The 16,937-nt window shown below is 36.0% G+C and overlaps 1 long non-coding RNA gene across 1 annotated transcript; it reads right to left on the reverse strand.

Annotated features, from left to right (window-relative positions):
• Nucleotides 1–9,664: 9,664 nt before the first annotated feature.
• LOC116134111 lies at nucleotides 9,665–11,336 on the reverse strand. Its single transcript, XR_004128647.1, has 3 exons — nucleotides 11,287–11,336; nucleotides 10,900–10,941; nucleotides 9,665–10,177 (listed from the first exon to the last, which is right to left on the reverse strand). It is a non-coding gene; the product is annotated as an uncharacterized LOC116134111 (long non-coding RNA).
• Nucleotides 11,337–16,937: the final 5,601 nt, after the last annotated feature.

The following is a 16,937-nucleotide window of genomic DNA, read 5'->3' on the forward strand; positions in this document are numbered from 1 at the left end:
TCTCAACAACTCAAACGAGATGTTGAAACAGTCAATCAATCGACCTGCTGCAGCTCTAACAACAAGTTTCAAGTCATAAATCCAAAGTTAACTCAAAGTAACTACCGATTTTGGAGCTCTCAAGTTCTGTCTACAGTAGGCTCTCTTGAGCTTGAAGACCACCTTCTCAGTAGAGTTCCACGTCCCTCACCCCTCTTAATTTCTGATTCAGGAATTGAACATACCTAGGTCAAACTAGTGGTGAAGTTAGGACAAGTAGTGTTTCTGTGAATGAGCAATTGAATCCGCCTACATATTGTGGAAGAGAACTTATAAATTTTTAGTTAGTTGGCTTTCACGTCAATGCAGAAGGTATGTTTAGGAAGTGTGTCAAAATGTCGAGTGCCACTGAGATTTGGTGTTGTTAGATAGGAAGGACGATCTCCCCGATAGTGTATTTCTGCTCCGAGCTGAATCCGACTAGCAGTGTCGGTCGCCTGTTGATATTTGCTTCTTCCAGCCCCATTGCTTTGACTGCTTCGAGGAATAGGATATTTGCTGATGAACCTCCATCTACGAACACTCTTTTCACTAGGATGTTGGCTATTTGCAGAGAGAAGACTAAAGCATCGTGGTGGGGAGCAGCTAGGGTGACCGGTTCGTCATCCTCAAACTGAATTACTTGATGGGAGTATGACCTCGAGACCGGGTGGATGGACTGGACTTCATGATGGTTAGTTCTAGCATGCCGCTTCGCTGATGAGTAACTTACCCCACTGATTTCTGATCCTCCGGAGATCAGCGAGCAGAAACCCTTCTGTGTGGGTTCTCGCAGAGGAGGCGACTATTGTTTGGAACTTTTCTGGCTAATGGTGTTCTTCCCCTTGTCAGTGAGTAGATCACGGAGATGTCCCCTCTTCAGAAGTGCGACAACCTCGAGCCGCAAGGCGATACAATCTGCAGTGTTGTGCCCATGATCGTTGTGGAATTCGCACTACTTGGTTGTGTCTCTCCTTGCCTCGGGATTGAGCTTACTAGGCCACTTGACTGCGGATCCCATTCCTTTCATTATCGCTACGACCTGGGTTTGTTCGACGTTGAGACTGTACTCTGGTATTTTGAACTGGTTCAATCCGAAATGCCTGTTATCATTTCTCAAGGGTTGGCGATCATGTGGTCTTCTGGTTCTGCCCATATTGCGTGCGGGGGTTGGTAGCGGTGTTCTACCGGTCTAGGCTCTGGTTTCCTGTCGTTCTGCCTTGGTTCGTATCTGGAATGGGCAGCTCGGTTCATCTCATCTTCCTCCCACCTTATCTGGATAACAGCTCGGGCCAGAGCGTCTTCCATGGTGGTGCAGCCCAGCTTTGTAAGCTCTTTGTATAGTTCTCCATCTGGGACGAGGCCTTTTCTGAAAGCGTTCACAGCAGTCTCGGGATTACAAGAGGGAATAGAGATCTTCTCTTTGTTGAATCTGCTAACATACTCTCTTAATGGTTCCCCCCTTCGTTGGTATACACGGTACAGGTCGGCCGACAACTTCTCTAGCTTCTTGCTGCTGGCGAACTGTTCCACAAAGGTGTCAATAAGCTGAGCGAATGAATCGATGGATCCGTTCGGGAGGGTCGTGTACCATTGGAGCGCCAGGCCGGACAAACTAGAACCGAAACTTTTGCACATGCAGGCTTCTCTAAGCAGTCGGGGTATGGAAACAGTGAACATCCGCTGCTTGTATGAGGCTATGTGGTCGTCCGGGTCAGTGGTACCGTCATATGGTTTCATGTTGGGGATAGTGAATTTCTGGGGCATGTTAGCCAAGGCGATCTCATCCGCAAAGGGTGAATCGGCGTAACAATTCGGTCTGCTCTTCTTGGTTGGGATTGGCATTCCTGGGATACGTCTCATTACTGCCTCAACGTCGGCTAGTCTCTTGGCCAGTAACTGTTCCACAGGGGAAGGGGATACTATCGGGTCATCCCGTCTTACCGGGTCTGGTACGTTCCGTGGGGTCATCCCTCGGGGGGTAGTCTGATAGATCAGTCCGTCGTGCGCTCCTTGGTAGCATGTGTCTTCGTTCATCCCTTCTGGTTGGATGACTCCCATTGTCACTGTTCTGTTGTTCTTCCCTACATAAACGGTCAGGGGAGTTGTCTAGTAGTCGTTCGGTCTTTCGGGATGGATGGGCTCAATAGCTGGAGTTGGTTTGACTTGGCCGTTCAACCCGCGAGGGTGAGCTGGGCCGGATGGGGTTTGTGTTTGGGTTGACTGGAGGTGAAGTGGTATGGTAGGGATGGGTTGATCCTTCGGGTTCTCTATTGCTGGATCGTTTTGATCACGAGGCTGGGATGGGTCAACTGGACCGCGCATTGTTGTATCTTTATCTTCGTTAGTCAGAACGGAGTAGTCGAGCGCCAATGCGTTAAGCTGACGCTGCCCTTTACCAGAATCCGAGGGTCGATGTTTTGGTGTGGAGAGGGGTTGCATGGATGGGATAGTGGTGCGGAACCGATTGGGGGGTGCTTGGTCGAGCAGAAACTCGAGTTCATAGAATCGGCTTACTTTCTCTTTTAGCGACTGGTTCTCGATTCTGATGGATGTGTTTTCGGCTTCCAGTGTGGCCACCTTGTCCAAGTTTTGTTGCATGAGAGCGGTCAAAGCCTCCAGTCTGGCCTCGAGGCCTGAGTTAACATCGTCTGGATTGTCAGCCATGGAATATTCCTCCACGTAGCAAGGTTCGTCACGCCGAATGATTGCTAGAGGCCCCACGGTGGGCGCCAAACTGTAGACGTAAAAATCTACCTGTACGGAAAGGGGGGTCTGATCCCGTGAGGTTGAGGCTACTAGTGATCTGTTGTACCTGCACACGTAGAGAAACACACGGGTGAAGCGAACGGGAAACACTAGGGTGGTGTTTGCCATAGGCACTCTGATGCTCAAGTCAGCAAGGCTGAAAGGCTAATATAGTGAGGGCTAGGGAATGAGAAATTACCGGAAGTCTAGTCGGGGACTGTGACTATGGCGAATAAGTGAAACTCTCTAAGTAAAGAGTCTCGGGTGTGAAGGGGTAATGTCGATCTCCTTTGTGAGAGGGCTGGCCTCTGCTTATATAGTGGTCGTCTGGTCTCCCAATCCTGGTGCGAGCAGGAATCCTAGTGTGACTCTGATGCAAACCCTAGAAGAATTAGGGTCGTGGTGAGTTGTCTTACCAGTGTCCAAATAGGAAGGTGACCCTGTTTAAGAGAATTAACTGAGTAGGAAAGTGATCAGGAATAGGAAGGCGGCCTTGAATAGGAGGTTGATTAGGAGTAGGAAAGTACTCTGAAGGGGCTGTGGGCTCTGGATTCGTCCATGGACCTAGGAAATGGACTAGGTTTAAGAGGCTCGTGCCCGCGTGGTTTGGGCCGGCTATACCTCATGTCAAAATAGGACTAACCTGGCTTGGGCCTTTGTAGGACTGGGCCTGGTTTTTCTTCACTAATGGTCCTATTTCCCTATTTGGGCCAAGGACGATTTTTGGCCTAACAGACATAAAATTATATTTAAAGAGATTTTAACTATTTCAAAATTAACAAAATAGTCATGAGTAGGAAACAACAAAATAAATAATGAAATTTCATTAAATAATCATGAGTAAGATTAAAGATTAAATATTAAAACAAAAATATAAAATAGAGTATAGTGTATTTTGAAATTATATTGTTGTTTTTAGTAATTTTAATTAAAGGCAAAACTTGTCAAAATAAAAGTGGGGATTAATATAAATTATGTGGGGGTTAGAAATCACTTCCCTAAAAATTATGGATTCTTGATTTTGATTCTCCTTCAATTCCACTGTAAACAAAGCCTAGCTATGGATGAATTAGGATAAATTCCACCTCCTCTAAGTTCTTAAGATCAACTAAACGACCTCCATAATGCCTTCTTTCACGGTGATCTTCATGAAGAAATTTATATGGATCTTCCTTGGGGACTTCAACGATAGGAGGAAAATACTGTATGTTGTCTACAAAAGTCCTTATATGGATTAAAACATGTATCTAGACAGTGGAACGAAAAATTCACTGAGGCACTTACAAGCATTGGTTTCCTCCAATCCAAACATGATTATGCATTTATCTCAAGGCGTAAAGGCAATTCCTTTATTGCACTCATCATATATGTTGACGACATCCTGATCATAGGAAATGATGAAGCTATTATCAAAAACTTGAAAGAACATCTCAACAAACAATTCCATATAAAAGATTTGGGGCAGCCAAAATATTTCCTAAGGATTGAAATTGCAAGATCTCTAGCAAGAATACCTCTCAGTCAAAGGAAATATGTTCTTGAACTTGTATCAGATTCTAGATTGTCAGGATGCAAGCTGAGTGTCATCCCTATCTAACAAAATTCAAAATTGACCACTCAGAAGTATGATAAAGTGGCATCATCGACAGAAAAGGACCCACCATTGGAAGATGCATCTCATTATTAGAGACTTGTGGGACATCTCATTTATCTCATTGTGACACAACCCGATATCAGCTATCCAGTGCAAATCCTCAGTCAGTTCATGCATGGACCAAAACAGTCTCATATGGATGCAACAGTAAAGGTAATAAAGTATTTAAAAGGTTGTCCTGGCCTCGGACTCCTTTTACCATGGAATATTGATTTAGATATCACAACCAATTGTGATTCTGATTAGGGCACATGTCCAATGACAAGAAAGTCTCTTACTGGTTATTGCATAAAACTTGGAGGAGCTCTCATCTCCTGGAAGACAAAAAGAAAGTCCACAGTATCTCTTTCGTCAGCAAAAGCTAAATACAGATCTATGGGTAAAACTACATGTGGGATCACATGGATCCTTAGTTTGTCATGAGATTTGGAGGTACTAGTCAAAAGACCTGTTCAATTGTACTGTGATAATAAGACAGCAAATGATACTGCAACAAATCCAGTTTTCCATGAGAGGATAAAGCATATAAAGATTGATTGTCACTTCATCAGAGGAAAAATACAAGAAGGGATGATCAAAACAATGCACATTCGAACTTTGAAGCAGCCAATTGACATTTTCACAAAACCACTATACAGCAGACAACATTCATATCTATTATGCAAGCTTAGCGCTTATGACATATATAAACCACAAGCTTGAGGGGGAGTGTGAAGATATGAATATTATTATTAAGGAAAACGAATATTTGACATTATGTCAAATATTATGTTTTTATTACCATACAAATTTTATGCTAATTACATCCCGGATTGTATGGGATTAAGACATTAAGGCACATAAAGTGATTGCCTTCTTTAGAGATATTACACTTGTATGAATAGTCCCTCTTTGTACAAATTATGATATACAAAAATATATAATTCATTGTTCTGTTTCTCCTCTCTTCTCTTAGGTAGTATCTGGCAATATATATATACAGTAAAATCTCTCTATGGTGATACTCTATATAGGAATAAACTCTATATTGTAATAAGTTATAATTTTTCTAATTTCCACCTTAAGGAAAGTTGTCTCTATATAGTAATAATTATTTGTATATTACAAAAAAAAAAAATATATATGTTATGTAAAATTAAAGGTTTAAAATAAAATAAAAATATTTATTTAAAATTGTTTGAGACAATGATTTATGTTTTAGAGTTATTATCACATTTTTTACCTTACAATTACGTAATAGCTCGTTAGCATGAATACCTTCTTGTTGAAGCCAAAATATTTTTAGTTTCTCAAGCATGTTTAGAGCTTTATGGCACAAGACTTTTTGTATTTCTGTACTATTGTCCTTAAGATTATTTCCTTTCTTTTCTTGTCTAATTGTAACAATGATTTCTCATTTGGTTAAAGTATACACGATTTGTTGCTCATTTGGATAATCAAAGAAGACATTAATATTCATTCGATTAGTGTGGTGAATTTGTCAAATCTGATCACTCAATTCTATAGTGACTCTTTTATTCTCCTCATCAACTTTACTTGTAACTTACAATTCATTGATATTAGTGGTCCTCATTTTGCAGCACTTAAAACCATTGATCATTGTCTGTGACTTCACATCAATTGACCATACATCAACTGTATTTACAGTTCCATCAATGACACTTATTTTTGCTGGTTCTAAGAAACGATCTTTTATCCGTTTCAAAAGTAAGCAATTGAAATGCTGTATTGAAAATCTAATATTACTAAAATATGAATTGAAATCTTAATATTGTACTACTAAAACATAAATTATAAAATAAGAAATCAAAATTATTATTTTTGTAACTACACCTCTATTAAGTTATAACCTCTTTATACTAATAAAATTAGTTAGTCCTAATATTATGATTATAGAGAGGTTTTACCCCGCGTGTGTGTATATATACATACATATATATATTCTATAATATTATATAATATATATATATATATATATATATATATATATATAGTATATATATTATATATAAACAAAAACAAAAAACAAAGCAAACTGTACATCTGGAACAGAAAGCTGCAAGTAGAATTTTGAGCCGTCATAGTGAATTAGTGATATAAAATGGGCCTAAAAGCATCCTCTTCCAACGGTTTACATTTCTTCTTGATTCCAATTCTAACCTAAAATTAATTAATCATTATTAATTATTTGTTAATTAATTTCCTTCAATTTCAAGTTCTAATTAAAATTTAATTAATTATAATTAAGAATTAAAATTACTTGGGCCGGAAATCTTGATTTTCCTCGACACTTCTTATCTTCCCCTGCAGTTGGCTCAATGTTTGACCTTTTAAAACTTATAGCCTTAAATTTATAAATAAAAAAATAGAAAATCAAATTAAATAATTAATTAGAAGCGTTCTAATTAACATTATAGATTAATTAAATATCTGATTACTCTAAAAATTAAACAAAAAGAACTACATTGATTATCCCCAGTTATAAAATGTGTTCAAAATTTCCGAAACAAAATTCTTTTTAGTTTTTTCTATACATTAATTGTGATTAAAATCTAATCATACATTATTAAACAAACCTGAAAAACTCCATGAAGCTGGTGGGCAGTAAAGTTATAGAGAAAAAGAGGCAATCCAAGAGTTATTGCCCTTACAGAATCCTTATATTTCTGTGGAAGCCCTACAAACATAATTCAAAAACCGTTATCACAGTTAAAGGTTATAGAAAATGAAAAAACGTTTTTTTCTTTCTTCGTTTTTTTAATTTTACACTAATTTTAGAATTGGGTATGAAATTTTACCAAAGAGTTGGCGGCAAAGATCTTCTTGCATTGTTTCACTGTTGCACAAAAAAATGTAGCCTCTAAGAGCCTCGTTTCTAGGCAACATTTCGCTCGGGAGAAGAGTCTTGTACCATTTATGATCAGCAGCCTGTTGTTGTAGCTGCAATAATAAATTCCTTAACAAAGAAAAACTATAATTATAAATATTTGTATTATTTTTTTCTCAATGAATAAATATTTTTGTACTATCAATATTCATCCATACAAATTATGTATAAGTTAGTATTATTCATTATTTAAATTCCAACCCTGCCCATAGCAAATTCTTGGTTCACCCCTGATTATTCGTTAGCTAAGTTTGTTTAATTAATTTGTCAATTACCTGACTGTCTTCCTTCATTGGAAAGACTTTTTGTTGAGAAATGTGCAGAGTTGACGGCTTCAATCTCAAGTGTTTCATCTCTATGCAAATTAGAAATTATTGACGGCAAGGAAGTGGTGCCTAGTAGTACTATTTCTACTGAATTCCAGTCATTAAATTCTTTGACTCTTTCAAGTACTGTAAAGTTTGGAAATTGGATAAATCGAAGATTTCAAAAAAATTTAAAGATTGTTGGTTGTGAAGAGCTCACATCATCTTGATGCTCATGCTCACATCATCTCATAAACTTCACCATTTGGCATAACCATAATCCCTCCTTATGTGCGTAACCATCTTATCGGAATCGCGGGCTTTCCCATTTGCCCAAAATCCCCTTGTCCCCACAAGGTTCCCGAACTTTGCCCGAGTGCGCCACCACTCAAAATTTGACTTGTGTTGGTAAGTCACTTCATGGTATTCATAGCCTTACCTCCCTTAAAGGATTGTATTTTGTAAATCGTGTGAGTCCTGTTTTGTTTCCAGAGATCGATTTTCTTTCCAGTTTGAGTTCTTTGACCATTAGTAATTGGAAGGCTCTAAAATCTTTATGAAGGATTGAAGCAAAATAATCTAGAAAGACTTGTAATTAAAGATTGTGATTCTCAAAGAGTCTTTGAAGGAGATATACTACCTTTATCTTTGAAAAGACTTTGAGATGGAAAATTGTAAGCAATTGGAACATTTGGAGGATTTGAGTACTACTCTTGCGGAGTACCTGGACATTAATGACTGTCTTTGAAAGGAACTTAGCATTTATAATTGTCCAGAGCTTAAAACCTATCATCAAGGACATAGTGTTCTTTAAAGCTACTGTATATTTCATATTGTTCAAAGCTAGAGTCAATCCTAGAGACATATGGAAATAACATGTGGCGGCTGCTGCTGCTATCACTGCTCCTACTCCTCCTCCTACTATCTTGCTTTGCTTGTGTCCTCCTATTGCTCCTACTCCTCCTACTACCTTGCTTTGCTTGTGTCCTGCTGTTGCTCCTGCTGCTAACACTGCTCTTGCTCCTACTTCTCCCCCTACTACCTTGCTTTGCTTGTGTCCTGCCCCTAACATTGCTCTTGCCCCTACTCCTGCTCCTACTCCTCCCCTACTACCTTGCTTTGCTTGTGTCCTGCTATTGCTCCCGCTGCTAATACTGCTCTTGCTCCTACTCCTCCCCCTACTACCTTGCTTTGCTTGTGTCCTGCTATTGCTCCTGCCCCTACTCCCCCTACTCCTCTCCCAACTACCTTGCTTTGCTTGTGTCCTGCTATTGCTCCTGCTGCTAACACTGCTCCTGTCCCTACTCCTCCCCCTACTCCCCCTACTCCCCCTACTCCTCTCCCAACTACCTTGCTTTGCTTGTGTCCTGCTACTGCTCCTGCTGCTAACACTGCTCTTGCTCCTACTCCTCCCCCTACTCCTCTCCCTACTACTGCTCATCCTGCTCCTCCTCCTACTGCTACCTTGCTTTGGAGAAATGGCACAAGCCTTTAGGTTTTCTGTCACTTCATCTATACGTTCCCCAGTTGGGAAATATGCCTTCTCTTTTTCTAGTCCATCATAGTTTTCAATATCCAAAGGACAACCGTGTTCTAGTTTTTTAATTGCGCTTTCCCAAAATTCTATTCTCATAGAAAATAAATAGGAACCCGACACTTTAAGGGCCAATGGAACGCATTTGGAATATGCTACTATTTTATTTGATAGCTCAATATAATATTCAGTAGGAGAGTGTTGCTTAAAGGCATATTTATTGAAAAGTTGATGGGCTTCCTTCTCTCTGAATCCCTCAACTTTATATTTACAACCATCATCTACTCCACAATTATTCAACACTTGTTTATCCCTTGGAGACAATTTATTTAGTATATCGCCTGAAATTTCATCTACAAATTCATATTCAGACCTAAAAATAAACAACAAAACAAACTTTAATTAGTTAGAAATTATGTTTATTTAGTTTTCATTCAATTCGAGCGTTTGGAAATGTTTAATACACTAAACGAATTACAAAAAGCGAAGTATTATGGAATAAAAACCTACTTTCCATGATTATTTATTTCATAGCCAGCTAGACTAGCTGCATCTTTCAAACAAGTCTTCCATTCCTGCAGCATCTCTAAGTTCACCTTAGGATGATCCTGAAGAGCAGCAAATTCGTTTCCAAAACGATTACATTGATGCCTTACATCTGACGGAGCTACGTGATAGAAAATTGGTATAACAATCTGCTTCTTTTTTTCCTTGCAGAAAATGATTTCTTCGAGTTCTTGGAGGCACCATCTAGAAGACGCATAATTTTCTGAGAAAATAATGACCGAAATCTTTGCTGCTTTAATGGCATTTGAAATAACCGATAAAAATTCTTCTCCTTTGGCAATGTGGTCATCCACAAAAGTATTAATATTTGCACGACACAAAGCCCCATGGAGATGGCTCATGAAATTTTTGCGGGTGTCCTTGCCACTGAAACTAAGAAAAACTTCAAACTCCTTTGAAGGATTGTTGGTGGAAGACAAGAAGGAACCAGCCATCGCCTTCAACTAATGAAATGCTTTTCAGTTCTGTTTAAGTAGACAAAATATTAATGACATTCCAGGAATTGGGTTCTTCATCAATCACAAAACACTTCATTAGAAAGAACAAAACACATCATTAGAAAGAAATTGAAGTAATTGAGGAAACGTACTTCAAAATTAAATGTCATTTTCCACTACACTTTGTTGACGCTTCAGAAATTAATTTTCCACATTTTATAAAAATAAACAGGTATCATATTCGTAAATATTGTGTACAAAGTACTTGCAACAAGGAACAGTGTCAATTTTAAGTGCATAAATCATAATGAATTGCTTAACGGATGATTATTCTTCTCATAAACCCTTAAAACAAAAAAAAAAAAAAAAAAAAAAAAAAAAAAAAAAAAAAAAAAAGAGTAAAGAAAATATCAAAAACCTTTAAGGAAGATTCATGGAAATTTCAAGGCAATTATAAACTAGTTTCTCTCTGTCTCTCTGCATTTCTACTCTATCAGAAATTGTCATTCTATTTTTTTCTGTTCTCCTATTTTGAATAATAATTACAATTTAACCCATCAGTGGGTATCCCAAGTCCCAAAAATATCCTTTTTTAAAAAAAAAACCTTAGCAAAACAAGGCAAATTGATTTTTTTTTTAAATTAAAAAAACAATATTTTTTCCCATTTTAATTCTTTGAAATATTAATATCTTTTTATTGAGAATAGATTTCTACATATATACCATGAAACAATAAAGGCACTATTTACCTTTTAATTAGCCTTGGAAGTTCATATCTGACATTTCGGCCACTGGAAACAATTTTGAGGCACTATAAATATCAGTAAATCTTCAACCAAATTTGTTTAAATAGATGCTAATTTTTCATAAAATTAAAATAAAATCAAAGAAAAATCCAAGTATATATGTTATCAAACATGGATCCAGATATGAATGTTTTGGAGAGAGATGCAATTGCTCCAGACAAAGTATGTGAAGCCAGATCTGATGAATATATTAAGTAATTCAAAATTCTGTAATCTGTAAAATTATTCATCAGAGTAAATTAAATTTATATTTCTTGAACAACCATGCACTCATAAATATAGTAAGTAATATTTCAAAAGAAATTAAAAAAAAAAAATGTAGAAACTTACAGCTTTGAGGCCAGGTTCCAATGTTTCTCTCTTCTTCACTCACTCTTGACTTTGTCAAAAGTATTCTCCCTTTCTCTCACATATATAAATATTATTTATAAATATTTGAATATACAAATGCACATGGGACATGTGTACGTATGTACAAACTAAATAATATTATTTGGTTACCCAACTGCTTTGGCTTCATGCATTCGGATCTTCCTTCTACGTAATTGATTCTTCCTCATCCTCCGCTTTAAGACTGTATACGAGCTGAGCCGAGCCGAACACTATAGGACTTGACACTTGGTTCGAGAAAATTTAACGAACTCGAGCTCGAGCTTGGGTTTGACGAGCTCTGGAAACCAAGCTTAAAGCTCGGCTCGAGATTATTTGATGAGCTCGAAGCTTAACTCGTTTAACATACTTTTATCCAAAACAACCCACCAATAATCTTTAAAAAAAAAAAAAAAAATCCAAAGCTAACCCATCAGATTCTTCAAAACATTAACGATATTGTAAAAGCAACAACCTCATTTTTTAAGAAGAAAAAGCAGTTTGGAGAAAGGAGAGTGAGACAAGATTTGTAATGCCATAGATTTGAGGTAGAAGAGCTAAAGGAGAGAAGAAGGAAAGAGAAAGGAAAGGAGAAGAAGAAGGAAAGGAGAAGAAGAAGGAAGGAGACAAGAAAGGAGAAGAAGTGTGGCAGTGATGGAAAGGAGAAGAAAAAGAAAAGTGAAAAGAAAGGAGAAGAAGTGCAGTTGTGATGAAAAATGTGTTAAGAGTTTTTAGAATAAACAATTTATATGTAAAATAATAAAGTACATAGACACCTTTATACTTGAAAAACTTACACCTTATATTTAAAAAACTTACACTCATACCCTCACGAGCCTATCGAGCCGAGCACTGGGTGGCTTGGGCTCCGCTCGAAAATGCACTTAAGCAGCTCGAGCTCGACTCGAATCAAGCCGAGCCAAACTCGAGCTTTTCTCGAGCGGAGCCGAGCCGTTCTCCGCTTGTATCCAAAGCTCACTCCCTCCCATACAACAACAAAACCCCATCAATTTGATGATAATTTCATACAATAATCTCTTGCCTCTTTCAATACTAATATGTTTTTAATATTTGCTAAAAATTACATGTTATATAAAAGAAAATGCATAATTTTGTATATAAAAATTTTTTTAACCTAGTTTCGAGATGAGGAGAAAGAATTTGTTAATATAATTTCATGCGTTTGTTAGGGGTGTGCAAAAAAACCCGTAACCCGATAATCGATCCATAACCGAAAACTGAAAAAAACCGGGTACCTGAAAATTCGGTTATGAAGATTACAATTTCAAATTTATTGTTATTATGTTCATAAATAAAAATAAGTAAATAACAGTTAACAAGATTTTTATCTATGAATAATTTATATATTGATACATCTCCTATAGAGAAAAAAAAAAAAAAAAAAAAAAGCATACATATTTGAGTAATTTTCTATATTCCTAATTTCATTTATAGATGATAGATATTATTTACATTTATGAATTATTCTTATTAGTTCATTTAGAACACTTTTACTGTGTTTTAAAAAAAAAAAAATATTATTAAATATATCAATAAGGCATTATAGAAATTATATTGATTACAAATTTATTTATTTTTTATTTGTATAAAAATTAATTTAAGTAATAAGTGAGCTGAATTTATGTATAAAAGTTGTTGGGTTCAAAATAATGAACCCAAGCCCATGCAATAGAAGAGTGAAAGAGAGTCCATGCCACAAGAGGCATGGAGGCCCAGAATCCATTAAAAAGGAAGTTGCAGTCCACTCCCAAATAAAAGGGACAAGAGAAATCACTCACTCAAGACTTTATGTTTACATCCTATAATACTCGGTTAAGAATCCCGACCATAGACTTTTGTGCGATGGAACACACGTAATAAATCAGGGGTAATTGTATTTTTTACCTTCCCAATACTATCAAACCAACTCCCTATCCTCACTCCGTCTATAACCATACTTCTTTAAAAGCCCCCCAATAAATTCTATAGTGAAAAAATAATGATGATGTATAAAATTTTATGAGAATAAGTGGTGCGAATTCGAATTATAGAATTTTATTCTAAAAGAAAAAAAAGATCATTACTATAACCTTATTATTTGAAAGAGAACAGAAAACATCACATTTTAATTGTCTAAATTTCATTAATACATAAGTTGTATTGCAAACAAAATTTCAACTTATTTAGTTTAAGAGTAATACTACTCAAGAGTGAATCCATAAATTTTTGTTAGGGTGGATCAAAATAAAAACTAATTACACATTCATATTTTTATCCATTAATATTTCTATTAAGGTGTGTCAAAATCTTTGTTATTCATTAATATTTCTGTTAAGGAGTGAATCCATTAATATTTATCCATTAATATTTCTATTAAGGAGTGAATCCATAAATTTTTGTTAGGGTGGATCAAAATAAAAACTAATTACGCACTAATATTTTTATCCATTAATATTTATATTAAGGTGTGTCAAAATCTAGAAATTGTACATATTAATATATATTTTTTTTAAATTGATACTAGTATTACATCCACCCTTGACACTATTCATTCCAAATAATTATCTCAAATTTCACGTACTAAATGATGTGTCATTGTGCAAGCATTATCAATTTGTTCAATGCATCATCAATTTATTTACATATTAATGCCACATATGCTAACATATCTCTTGGAGCAGGAAATTTGGGATAAGTTTTGGAAAGAGTAGTATTATTGTTAATTTAATATAAAAAATTTATCGTGTTTTGCGGCGAAAAATATCGATAATGTACCAAATATTTTGGATCATAGAACAAATGAAATGAACCCATTTTCTTCGATCTATAAACAGTCTTATCATATAAAGCATGTTTCTTTAATCATACAAACATACATAAACTAAACTTATTTTACTCAATGTATAAATCAAAAGATACTTCAACTAAAAATACATAAAAGTAACATTAAATATTTGCCGTGGCAGAACTAGCCACTGGCTTGACCAAGACTGCAAGCCAGATCAAATTTATAAAAAAAAATTATTGGTTAAATTTTTTTTTTTAAAGAAAATATTAAAATATAGTGAAATATAAGCCACAATTTGTATTATTTTTTTTCTCAATGAATAAATATTTCTGTACTATCAATATTCATGCATATAAATTGTTGAAGAGTGATGAAATGCACATGGTTTCACAAGAAACAAAAATAGTCTTTGGAGAAAGAGACATGATCCGCCTTTGAAGGGAATTAAAATATGAAGAACCAGCTAATTAATAAGAATTGAGAAAATGTCATATATTAAGAAACGATAACCCTATAGTTTCGGTCTACTATTGTCCAATAATACTTGTTTCATGTTCTAGCATTTTGTCTGATCCATTTTAATATAACAAAAGAGCAACTAGCTTTTCTCTGGGGTAAAATTAATGAGTATTGAAGGAATCTTCAACAGCTCCCTTTTGTAATTAACTCTAAAATACTAAATTATTACTAAAAAATAGTTAATTATTATAGTAATTGTAGCTACCAAAGCCTGTGCCTTTCTTGTATCTTGAATCAAGTTTCAGCATTCTTACACAAAACTAACCATTTTCTGTTTTGCTTTGCTTTCATACACATCCATTGTTCTCTAGTCGTGACAACCAAAACCATGGCTGAACTTTTGCTCTCTGCAGCCCTTCCTTTGTTGTTTGAAAAGCTCTCGTCCCCTGAGTTGTTCAATTATTTTGCAACTGAAGAAGGGGTTCGTTCAAAGCTGAAGAAGTGGGAAAAGAAGAAGAAAATTCGGGCGGTTTTTCGCACTGCAGAAGAGAAGCAACGCATGAACGACGCTGTGAAACTGTGGCTCGATGATCTCCAAGACTTGGCTTATGATGTAGAGGATTTGCTGGAAGAGTTTGCCTATGAGGTTTCGCGGCAAAACTCCATTATTACCCCTTCTTGTTTTAATAATTTCAATCCTCACTCTATAAAGTTTGATTTCAGTATGTGATCCAAGATGAAAGATATCTGTTAAACATGAGACCAATTTCGAAAAACAAGAGTGCAGTATTCAACCCAAGCAAATAGAATCACAAGTAATAACAATAAAGTAAAAAGCAGAAAGATAAAAGAACACCAGGATTTATAGTGGTTTGGTAATCTATTAGATTATCGACATCCACTCTTTAGGATAGTAAGAAAGATTACTATGAGAAATAAGAATAACCTTACAGAGATTTCAGCTCACTCCTTTCCACATATCAAAACCCGAGAAAGGACCCTCTGTAATACACTCGAAACCCAGATGTTTCCTCTCCTCTCATACATACCAAACAACCAGAAAACAGTGAGATTTATACACAAGATGTAAGGGAAAAATAGAAAACACAGCTAAGACCCACCACCACTTTTTGATTCCATCAACGATCTTCAAGGTTCCAGCACATCCCAAAATCGTAACAACCTTTCTCTCTTTGTACCCAAGAGAGAAAGATAGAGAATAAAAACTCGATCCAACAAAACCTAATTTAGATTAGGTTTATTAATAATAGGAAAAGCCAAAAATGCCCCTTAGCTTTTAACAAATAACTTTGACCATTCCAAGTTATAGGTTGACTTCCACGTAGGCATAAGTCAATGCCACATCACAACAAATCTCTACCTTGGCATTTGATCTTTGCCATTCATTACTACCTTGGAAAAACGTCTCTAACTTTCTTCAATATGTAGAAGACTCTTAAAGAGCCTTAACTTGTCTAAAGTAACAGACTCGGTGAACATATCTGCTGGGTTTTCTTTTCCAGGAATCTTTTCCACCTTAATGACTTTATCTTCAATCAGATTTCTGATAAAATGGAGTCTGACATCAATGTGTTTTGACCTCTTATGAAAGACTTGATTTTTGCACAAAAAAATTGCACTTTGACTGTCACTCTTGATTGGAACTTGCTGCTGATTTAGTCCCATCTCATCAAGCATTCCCTTTAGCCACATTGCCTCTTTAATTGCTTCTATAATTGCCACATATTCTGCATCCATAGTTGACAAAGTAACTATAGCCTGCAAGTTAGCCTTCTAGCAAACCAGATTATCCCAAATAGAAAAACAGAAACCAGTCATGGATTTTCTATTGTCTACATTTCCAACATAATCAGCATCCACACATCCTACAATAAGATTCACCTGATTTTGCCCTCTACTATAAACAATACCAATGGACAATGTACCCCTTACATATCTAAGCACCCATTTTACAGCTTCCCAATGACTCTTTCCAGGGTTACTCAGAAACCTACTTACAGAATTGACTGCAAAAGCCAAATCTGGTCTGGTACAGACCATTAGATACATCAAACTCCCTATTGCATTTACATATGGAATGCAGGCCATTTCCCACTTTTCTTCTTTTGTTTTTGGGCATTGGACTGTACTAAGTTTAAAATGCTGACCTAAAGGTGTTTTGACAGGTTTAGAATCATTCATGTTAAACTTCTTTATGATTTTTTCAGCATATTCTTTCTGTGACAACACAAGTCTTCCAGTTTTCCTATCCCTTTCAATATTCATACCTAGGATCTTTCTGGCTTGCCCTAAATCTTTCATTTCAAATTGTCTACTCATCTCTTCTTTGAATCTAGTAATTTCA

This window comes from Pistacia vera, unplaced genomic scaffold (genome assembly GCF_008641045.1).
Source record: "Pistacia vera cultivar Batoury unplaced genomic scaffold, PisVer_v2 Contig283, whole genome shotgun sequence".
In the NCBI taxonomy this organism is placed as follows: Eukaryota; Viridiplantae; Streptophyta; class Magnoliopsida; order Sapindales; family Anacardiaceae; genus Pistacia; species Pistacia vera.